Genomic DNA, 10,728 nt, shown 5'->3' on the forward strand with positions numbered 1-10,728 from the left:
AGTGGCAGATGCTCGCCTTTCAGAGTCTGGTTTTTCTTGCTTCTCTTGCTCCTTCTCCGTGGCTCCCCTTGGTACTGAGATAAGAGAACATGGGGAAGCTGGGGCGGGAGGTCCTGGTGTCCTGGAGACAGTGGGGCTGGGCCCTCAGAGCAGGGGGTTCAGGGTCACTGGGGCACACAGGGGTGAGTGGCAGATGCTCACCTTTCAGAGTCTGGTTTTTCTTGCTTCTCTTGCTCCTTCTCCCTGGCTCCCCTTGGTACTGAGATAAGAGAACAAGGGGAAGCTGGGCCTCCTGCCCCAAGAGTAGGTGATCCAGTGCTCAGGGTTCTGACCCCCACTAGAGAGGCAGCTCTTAACCTCTGGTCCTCAGCCACTGGTCACTGTGTTTGGGATGCTGTCCTGGACCCCTCCACCACACCTGGATTCCGGCCCAAGATCTTTGGGGAGAAATCCTCATGTCCCTCTAACCCCTGCCCGGTCTGGCTTGTCCTGGATAGATGGTGGTCTACACTCTCCTGAGAATACACGTTCTATTCTTTCCCATCACAGGAGTCTCTCCATTGACTTGGAAAAGTGGAAAGAATAATAGAAAAGAAGATAGAATCACACGCTGCTGGGTCTGGGCCAAGGGATCCTTACCTTCCTGCTCATCCTGTATTTCTTGCATGGTGGTAAGGATGCATCAGGCTTCAAATGTGAAAGTAATAGGAAGAAGTGCCCCAGTCCACATATGAAGGCAAGGATGGCATTAATTGCTCAGGAAGTGGGACTGGGGTCAGCCACCATGTGTAAATAATTTCTGAGGAAAGAGATAATTCTCCATTTCTTCCACTGAAAAGCATTAGTATCTGATTGTATTGCTGCCCTCAGGCAACTGAGCCCTGGCTGTGGAGGTGCAGAGACAAGCCCCATGCCCACACCACAGAGCTGTGGTCTGGTCACAAAGGGCCCTTGAGGGCAAGTAAGGGACAGAAGTAGCTGGACCATAGCCCCTCTCCACCACCAGCCCTGTAGCTCCCTCATCCCTCCACCCTCCCAGGCCTGACACTCCTACCTGTTCACCGTGCTATACACAGAGCTTTTTCAATCGCCAGGTGGCTGCGGGCAAGAGGAGGCATGAGCTGCCACTGCAGCAGCTGTGGTCGGGGGCGGTCCCCATGGCCCTCCATGCCCCACACCCACGTCACAATGCTCCTGCTGTCCCTCAGCCAGGGGCTTTGGTCATGGTTCCTGGCCCCATGGTTCCTCCCAGGCCTCCCCCACTCCGAACAGCCCCAATGGCTGTTCCCTTTAGCCCGGGGGTCCCACCATAGACACAGGGAGGCCCACCCCAGAGAAAAGGGGGCAGATTCCTTACCTTTGCAGAAGGGAGCACAGGTCCTGAACCTCTACCAGATCTTGCAGGAAAAATCTCTGAAAACTGGAAACAGGAGACCGGGTCACAGCAGGAGGCGGGGCCCAGGGGTCTTCCAGGAGGCTGGGTACAATGTCCCTATAGGGGAGACCTTTGGGGGATTGGACTCGGGAGCCCCAAACTGCACTGTCCAAGGCCATGTGCCTGCACGGTGATTACAGGGTTCGTGATGGGGATCGCTTTGTCTTTTCCAAAATGCTTCCTCGTTCATGACCTTGCTGGGGGAGGAAGGACAGCGTGGCCTCAAAGAGGAACCTGAGCAGATTTGAACAGCTTGTCCACAGTGGGAGCGAGAGGTCCCGCCCCCAGTCCAGGCCCTGGGGCCCCTGCTGAGTGATACCCATTCCCAGCCCCTCAGGGCTTTGTTCTGGCCTAGAATCTGGGAAGCCTCCAGGTTCCCCTCTTCCTCCCGGGAGACCCCACCTCCCACCCAGTGCTCTGTTTCCTGAGGGATGGGCTCAGGTCCTGGTGTCCTGGAGATAGTGGGGCTGGGTCCTCAGAGCAGTGGGTTCAGTGTCACTGGGGAACACAGGGGTGAGTGGCAGATGCTCACCTTTTAGAGTCTAGTTTTTCTTTGTTTTTCTTGCTTCTCTTGCTCCTTCTCCGTGGCTCCCCTTGGTACTGAGATAAGAGAACATGGGGAAGCTGGGGCGGGAGGTCCTGGTGTCCTGGAGACAGTGGGGCCGGGCCCTCAGAGCAGGGGGTTCAGTGTCACTGGGGCACACAGGGGTGAGTGGCAGATGCTCGCCTTTCAGAGTCTGGTTTTTCTTGCTTCTCTTGCTCCTTCTCCGTGGCTCCCCTTGGTACTGAGATAAGAGAACATGGGGAAGCTGGGGCGGGAGGTCCTGGTGTCGTGGAGACAGTGGGGCTGGGCCCTCAGAGCAGGGGTTTCAGGGTCACTGGGGCACACAGGGGTGAGTGGCAGATGCTCACCTTTCAGAGTCTGGCTTTTCTTGCTTCTCTTGCTCCTTCTCCGTGGCTCCCCTTGGTACTGAGATAAGAGAACAAGGGGAAGCTGGGCCTCCCGCCCCAAGAGTAGGTGATCCAGTGCTCAGGGTTCTGACCCCCACTAGAGAGGCAGCTCTTAACCTCTGGTCCTCAGCCACTGGTCACTGTGTTTGGGACGCTGTCCTGGACCCCTCCACCACACCTGGATTCCGGCCCAAGATCTTTGGGGAGAAATCATGTCCCTCTAACCCCTGCCCGGTCTGGCTTGTCCTGGATAGATGGTGGTCTACTCTCTCCTGAGAATACACGTTCTATTCTTTCCCATCTCAGGAGTCTCTCCATTGACTCGGAAAAGTGGAAAGAATAATAGAAAAGAAGATAGAATCACACGCTGCTGGGTCTGGGCCATGGGTTCCTTACCTTCCTGCTCATCCTGTATTTCTTGCATGGTGGTAAGGATGCATCAGGCTTCAAATGTGAAAGTAATAGGAAGAAGTGCCCCAGTCCACATATGAAGGCAAGGATGGCATTAATTGCCCAGGAAGTGGGACTGGGGTCAGCCACCATGTGTAAATAATTTCTGAGGAAAGAGATAATTCTCCATTTCTTCCCTCTGAAAAGCATTAGTATCTGATTGTATTGCTGCCCTCAGGCAACTGAGCCCTGGCTGTGGAGGTGCAGAGACAAGCCCCATGCCCACACCACAGAGCTGTGGTCTGGTCACAAAGGGCCCTTGAGGGCAAGTAAGGGACAGAAGTAGCTGGACCATAGCCCCTCTCCACCACCAGCCCTGTAGCTCCCTCATCCCTCCACCCTCCCAGGCCTGACACTAGCTAGTTCCCTCTGCAAACCAGAGAGAGTAGAGTGGACTAATCTGCGACCCTTTGATTTCTAACCTGTCTAGGGGATAACTGAGGGACTGGCCTTGGGACACCCAAGACAGAGTTCAGACAACCAAAAGTGGCTCACAGCTCAGAAGGGGGGAAATCACTGGAAGCAGCAGGTATGACTTGTGAAAACCATCCTAAAGGTAAATACAGACACAGACATCTGGGGCAAGTGATTACTGATTGAGGAATACACTAGAACAGCTAACATCCCTAAAATGAACAAGGGTGTGAGCCTTACAGAGAGGAAGACATTAAAAGCAGCCATACCAATGGGAGACCTGGGAAGAGAGTACGTGCACAGATGTAGGGACAACACAGGCATGAGAAAAGTGCATGCCAGGCTGATTAGCAAGGGTGTCCCCTGCATGAAGCCAGCATGCAAAGCTTGGGAGATGGAGCTGTTTTTAAAAATATCCAGTTTTCAATAAAAGATCACAAGCCATACAAAGAAGAAGTAAAATGTGGCTCATTCAAAGGAACAAAATACATCTCCAGAAACCATCCCTAAAGAAACATTGGCTTTGGACCTACCAGAGAAAGGCTTTAAAACAATTGCCTTAAATATGCTCTAAAGGCTAAAGGAAATCATGGACAAAAGAAATAAAGGAAATAAAAAAAAATATATGAGCAAAATGAGAGTTTCTACAAAGAATTTGGAATTATTAGAAACAATCAATTGGAGGGGCGCCTGGGTGGCTCAGTAGGTTAACGCCTCTGCCTTTGGCTCAGGTCATGATCCCAGGGTCCTGGGATCGAGCCCTGCATTGGGCTCTCTGCTCAGCAGGGAGCCTGCTTCCCCCTTCACCCCCGCCTGTCTCTCTGCCTACCTGTGATCTCGGTCTGTCAAATAAATAAATAAAATCTTTAAAAAAAAGAAACAATCAAATGTTAATTTTGGAGATGAAAAATACAAAACTGAATTGAAAAAAAAATCATTTGAGGGGTTCAATAGCAGAGGCAAACAGAAAGAAAGGCTCAGTGAACTTGAATACACGTCCTTGGAAACTATGGAGACTGAAGAGTAAAATGAGAAAAAAAGGAAGAACAGTGAACAGAGCCTGAGAGACTTATGAAGGGAGAATATCAAGCTGACCAATATAGACATTATGGGACACGCAGGGGAAAAACGACAGAGAAAAAGGCAGAGAAGTTACTGTGAGAAATAATGGCCATGCATTTCACAAGTCTGAGGAGTGTCATGGATATAGCAATAGAAGCTTAACAAATGCCAAGTAGGATAAAAACAGACCCACACCAAAAGAAGAGTGACTCATCACATACAGGGCAGCCTCTGTAAAACTATCAGTGGGTTCCTCAGGCAAAAAGGCAGGCCAGGGAGAATTCAACATTAGGCAAATGTCCTGCAAAAATGAGGGAGTAAGAAAGACATTCCCAGGTCAACAATAGAAACTGAGAATGTCCATTACCATTAGACCTGCAATACAAGAAATGCTAAAGGGAGTCTATCAAGTTGGAATTGAAGATGTTAGATGGCAACTCAAAGCCATATGAAAATATCAGATTCTCCAGGAGAGACAAGTACATGGGCAAATATAAAAAACTAGCAAAGTATTATTGTAATTTTTAATTGTTACTCCTTTCCACTTTTATTGAGAAATTACTGACATACATAACTCCACTTTTTATTCTTCTACAAGATTAACAAATAGCCATAAATATATATTTAAGTATATATAAATACTTATAAATCTATGTTACTAAGTGTGAAATATATAAAAATGTAATTTGTGACATCAATAAGGTAAAGTGTGGGTGAATAAATACATACATACATACATACATAAGGTGTGAGTAGAAGAGCTAAAAGAAGGGGTTTTGTATGAAATAAAATTAAATATCAGGGAAAAACAGGTTATTAAACTTTAAGATATTACATGCAATCCCCACAGAAATCACCAAGAAAATATTTATAGAATTTACAGAAAAGGAAATGAAAATTAAATCAAAATGTATAAATCGAGTAAAAAAATTAAATACAAAAGAAGACAATACAGGAGGAACAAAACATTTAAGACATAAAGACAACAAATAACAAAATGCCAGTAGTAGGTCACCCTACCAATAACCACTTTAAATGTAAATGAATTAAGTTCCTCAATCAAAAGACCTGTATTGGCGGAATGATACCAAAAAACTAAAAGTAAAACAAAACAAAACAAAACAAAAAACCCAGGATCCAACTTTATTCTATCTATAACATACTCATTTTAGATGTAAGGACACAAACATAGATTTGGAAGTAAAAAGGATAAAAAAAGATATTCCATGCAATTAGTAACCAAAAGACCAGGGTTGGGTATACTAATATCAGACAAAACAGACTATGGTAAGAAGTGTTTCAAGCAATGAAGAACATTATAAAATGATAAGAGCTCAATTCACCAAGAGGAAATAAGAATTATAAATAAATGTGCAACCAACATCAGATTACCTATATATCAAACTGACAGAACTGAAGGGAGAAATAGATTGATCTAGAATAAAAGAAGGAGACTTCAATACCACAGTTTCAATAGCAAACAGAATAATCAGACAGAAGATCAGTAAAAATTAGGAGATGTGAACAAGACTATAAGCCAACGGGTCACAACAGAGATTTACAAAATACTCCATCCAACAACAGTAGAATATGCAGTAGACTGCAGAATACACTTTCTCGAAAATACATGGAACATTCTCCAGTATAGACCAGATGTTAGCCAATAAAACAAGTCTTAAAAAATTTAGAAAGATGGGGATCAGGAAAAATATCTTTTCTGATCAAAATGAAGTGAAACCAGAAAGGTTTCAGAAGGAAAACTGGCAAATCTACAAATATGTGGAAATTGAACATTACCTTAAACAACAAATGAGTCAAGGAATAAATCACAAAGGAAATATTAAAATTTATTGAGACATATGGGAATTAAACGACAACCTAGCAAAACGTATGGGATGTAGCAAAAGAAGTGCTAATAGGGAAATTTATAACTATCAATGCTGACATTGAAAAAGAAGAAATATCTCAAAGTCAGCAACCTAACTTTACACCATAAGGAACTAGAAAAACAAGAACAAATGAAATCAAAAGCTAGCAGAAGGAAAAAAAATAATAAAGGTTAGCAAAATAGGGAATAAAAATAAAATAAACAAAACAAGATAAGCAAAATAAAGAATAGAAACAGAGAAAATCCACAAAACCAAGAGTCTTCAAAAATCAAAAATTGACAAGCCATTAAGCAACGCTGACTAATTAAAAAAAGAGAGAATACTCAAACAGCTAAAGGCAACAATGGAATTTTGTCACTACGACAGATTTTATAGATAGGAAAGGGTTATGAGAATACTGTGAACACTGTATATTAACAAATTGAATAACTGAGATGAAATGGATTAATTCCTAGAAATATGAAACTTCACCAAGACTAACCCAAAAAGAAATAGAAACTATGAACAGATCCATAACAAGTAAGGCTACAGAATCAGTCATCAGGTCTCCTTACAAAGAAAAACATCGGACTTGATGGCCTTCCTGGTGATTTCTACCAAATATTTAAAGAAGAACCAACACCAATCTTCTTAAACATTTCCAGAAATATGAAGAGGAGAGAGAACTCCCTGACTCCTTCAATGAGGCCAGCATTACTCCATAATCCAGAGATACTACAAGAAAAGACAACTACCGACCAACATCCCTGATTAAGACCAGTGCAAGAATTGTCAACAAAATACTAGCAAACTGAATTTGGTAGCATATGAAAAGGATTATGCACCATTACCAAGTGGGATTAATTCCTGGAATGCAAGAATGATTCAATATGCAAGAAAAATTCAGTGTCATAGGTCACATTACGAAAGGAAGGGTAAGTCACATGATCATCTCAACTGTTGCAGAAAAAGCACTTGCCCACATTCAGCATGTTTTCATGATAAAAGCACTCAACAGACTAGGAATAGAAGAAACTATGTCAACAAAATAAGAGCCATATATGAGAAACCCACAGTGAGCATCATACCCCACAGGGAAAGGTTACATGCTTTTCCTCTAAGATCAGGAACAATTCTGGGATGCCAGATTTTGTCACTTCTACTAAACATAATGCTGGAAGTAAAAGCCAGAATCATTAGGCATGAAAGGGAATCCAAATTGGAAAGAAATAAGTAAAATTATCTCTGTTTGCAGATGGCATGATCCTATATGTAGAAAACCCTAAAGATTCCAGGAAAACAACACTTTTAGAACTAATCAATGATAGTTGATCAACATCAACATACAAAAATCTGCTGCAATTCAATACCCCAGCAATGAATAATTTAAAAAGGAAACTAAGAAAACAATTTCATTTATAACAGCATCATAAAGAATAAAATACTTTGGCATAATCTTAGCCAAGATGTAGTAGAGTTGTACATTGGAATCTATGAAATGCTGCTGAAAGAAATGAAAGGATACACTTATAACTGGAAGGCTATATACCATGTTTACATTTTAGAAAACTTGATATTTTTAAGATGTTAATGCTTTGCAAAGTGATCTACAAATAATTTTCAACATGGATGCCAGGATTACTCAACAGGGAAAGGATAATTTTCCAACAACCGAGGCTCAGAAAATTGGATAATAGTTTGCAAAGGAATAAAAATGGACCTTCACCTTATACCATATACAAAAATGAACTCAAAATGAATCAAAGTCCTCGGCATAAGACCTAGGGCTATTAAAAGTCTTAGGGAAGAAAAAACAGGACAAAATCTTTATCACATTAAATTTGGTGATGATTTCTTGGATAGAACACTAAAAGCACAGACAACATAAGGTAAAATAGATAAATTCAAATACATCAAAATTTAAAACTTTTCTGCATCAAGGAATGCCATCAGCACAGTGGAATAGCAACCCATGAATGACAGAAAATATCTGCAAATTGTCTATCTGATTAGGGGTTCAACTCCGGAATACCTAAAGAACTTTGTACATCCCAACAACAACAAAAAAGCAAACACCTTGATTTTAAAATGCACAAAGTACTTCAATAGACATTTATCCAAAGAAAATATACAAATGCCCAATGAGCACAGGAAAAGATGCTCAACATCAGAAGTCATTAGGGAAATACAAATCAAAACTACAGTGAGACACCACTTCACACCCTTCAGCTATTTTTTTAATGGGAAATAAGATGTGTTGATGAGGATGAGTTGGAGCCATGGTGCGCTGGTGGGAATATAATGCAGCAAAGCAGACAGCTCCTCAAAAACTTAAAAATAGAATTACCACAGAATCCAGGAGTTGCACTTGTTGGTATACACCCAAAAGAACTGAAAGTAAGGTCTCAAAGAGATATTTGTTCACCCAAATTTACTTTATTCACTACAGCCAAAAGGTGGAAAAGTCCACAGATCCCTCAGGAGATGGGCAGCACTGGCATATACATGCCACAGAACGTTCTTCAGAATTCAACACATGCCCCAGCACGGATGGACCTGGAGGACATTATGCTACGTGAGATCCGCCCATCACAGAAGGACAAAAATGGTATGACGCCACTTAGATGAGGTACCTGGATGAGTCAAATTCATGGAGACAGAAAGTGGAATGGCGGTTGCCGGGGCCTGGAGAAAGGCAGGGATGGGGAATTAGTATGTACTGGAAAGACCACAATGTGAAAATGCTAATGACATTGACCCATCTATTTAAAAATAATTACAAAATTAACTTCTATGCTATGTCTGTTTTACCACAGTAAGAAATATTTAAACAAAAAGTGCACTTTCATTAACGTGAATGAGACCCAGCCTGATTTGTGATCCAGTGAGAAACACAATTCCTGTACATACACTCCCTGGGGTGATGATGGGAAACCCCACCCACCCTCGCCCCCAGTGAAGGTCTCCTGTTCACCCTGGGCATCAGCCACCATGCCCACCCCGAACATCACGGCAGTGACATGGGACCCACCTGCCATCATGCTTTGTTTGGAGTCACAGAGTGGCAAAACGCTTGGCACAATTTCTCATCTGTCCTCACTCAGTGGGAATATACCCACCACCAACTTCACAGACTGAGGGCCTCAAAATGCCCACTCTGGTGTTTCTTTTATTTTTTTTTTTAAGATTTTATTCACTTATTTGAGAGAGAGAAGCAGCTCCCCCACTGAGCAGGGAGCTCAAGATGGGGATCGATCCCAGGACCCCAGGATCATGATCTGAGCTGAAGGCAGACGCTTCACCACCTGAGCCCCCCAGGCACTCAGAACGCCCAGTCTCGTAAGCTAGATGTAGTTGCCACCAACACCTTTTATTTTCAGGGTAATGAACTCTGACTCATTAATCCACATAGAGCAGTGAAACACAGGAATTTACAATCCATGACTCCTTTGGGATAAAAGCAGAGGCTCCCCCTCCCATCCCCTTATGATTTACATGGGGGCAGAGCATACAGCTGAGTAGCCAGGTCTGACTGAAACTGCCCCCTGCGCAAAGAACGGGTAGCAGCCTCTCCCAGAAGGTTGTCTGTGAGCCTGTCCCCACTGGGCTTCTCGGGGTCTGCAAAGCAGGAGTGGGATCATTTCCAGAGGCTGCCCAATGGGCTAAGCAGGACCGAGGAAACAAAATCGGCCTTTGGCAAACAACATAAAATGCCTAATTTAAAAAAAGTATAACTTGGAAGTCACAATGCTAAAATCAGGAGTAAGAAGCAGAAAGCAAAAATGAAGCACATTCAGCTGCAAAGTGTGAAGGAGAAACTTAAAATGAGAGTTGAAAATGACACGGAATTGCTGAATAGAGAGCCTTGGCTCCGGGATGCTGTCCAGTCCCCTACCTGGGGAGCTGCAGGGAGACTGGCAGTCAAGTGGCAGGCGTCTGAGGCTCTGCACGTGCTGATGGAGCTGGGAACTTCCAGCTGCCTCTCCCCTGCATCCCCTGTCCTAATCTCTTGATTCTTCTGATTCATTCTTGGCCCACAGTGGCTCCTCAGGATCAGGCTCCAGGATTGCTGTGATCCAGAGAACAAGAGACATAAGGGCTGGAGAGGGGGATCTCCTATGACAGTGGCTTCAGAGAGAAGGGATATGAAAGCCAGAAAGGCAGAGAGAACTGAGCTCAGAGACACTGTGTCCAGACAAGGGCCACAGTAAACCAGAGGCAAGTCTACGATGGCCGTCTTCACTGCCTTGTATTTACCTGAACCAAGGTGCCCCGGATGCTGAGCAAGTCCCCCGCCTGGGATGAGGCAGGCATTGCATTTTCCCAACGCTGAGCAGCTCTCTTTGCTGGCACCCAAACCTGGAGGAAACTGCCTTGCCTGCTCTGCATCTCACTCCCACCAGAGAGAAACCATCAGCAGAGGCACCATGGGGGAACTCTGAACAAGATGGCAGAGCTCTGGGGACCGAGCCCAGGCGGGGCTGGGACAGCAGCCAAACCACATCATTCTGGAATGCCACGGAGGATCCCAAGGGCAGCAAGTGCCCA

At 44.3% G+C, this 10,728-nt stretch overlaps 1 long non-coding RNA gene across 1 annotated transcript; it reads right to left on the reverse strand.

Moving 5' to 3' along the window:
* Positions 1-645: 645 nt before the first annotated feature.
* On the reverse strand, positions 646-2,204 carry LOC308347962. The gene is made up of 4 exons (XR_013967301.1): positions 1,968-2,204; positions 1,358-1,420; positions 1,055-1,098; positions 646-799 (listed from the first exon to the last, which is right to left on the reverse strand). It is a non-coding gene; the product is annotated as an uncharacterized lncRNA (long non-coding RNA).
* Between the last annotated feature and the right edge of the window lie 8,524 nt (positions 2,205-10,728).

This window comes from Martes martes (assembly GCF_963455335.1).
Source record: "Martes martes genome assembly, chromosome: 8".
Taxonomy (NCBI): Eukaryota; Metazoa; Chordata; class Mammalia; order Carnivora; family Mustelidae; genus Martes; species Martes martes.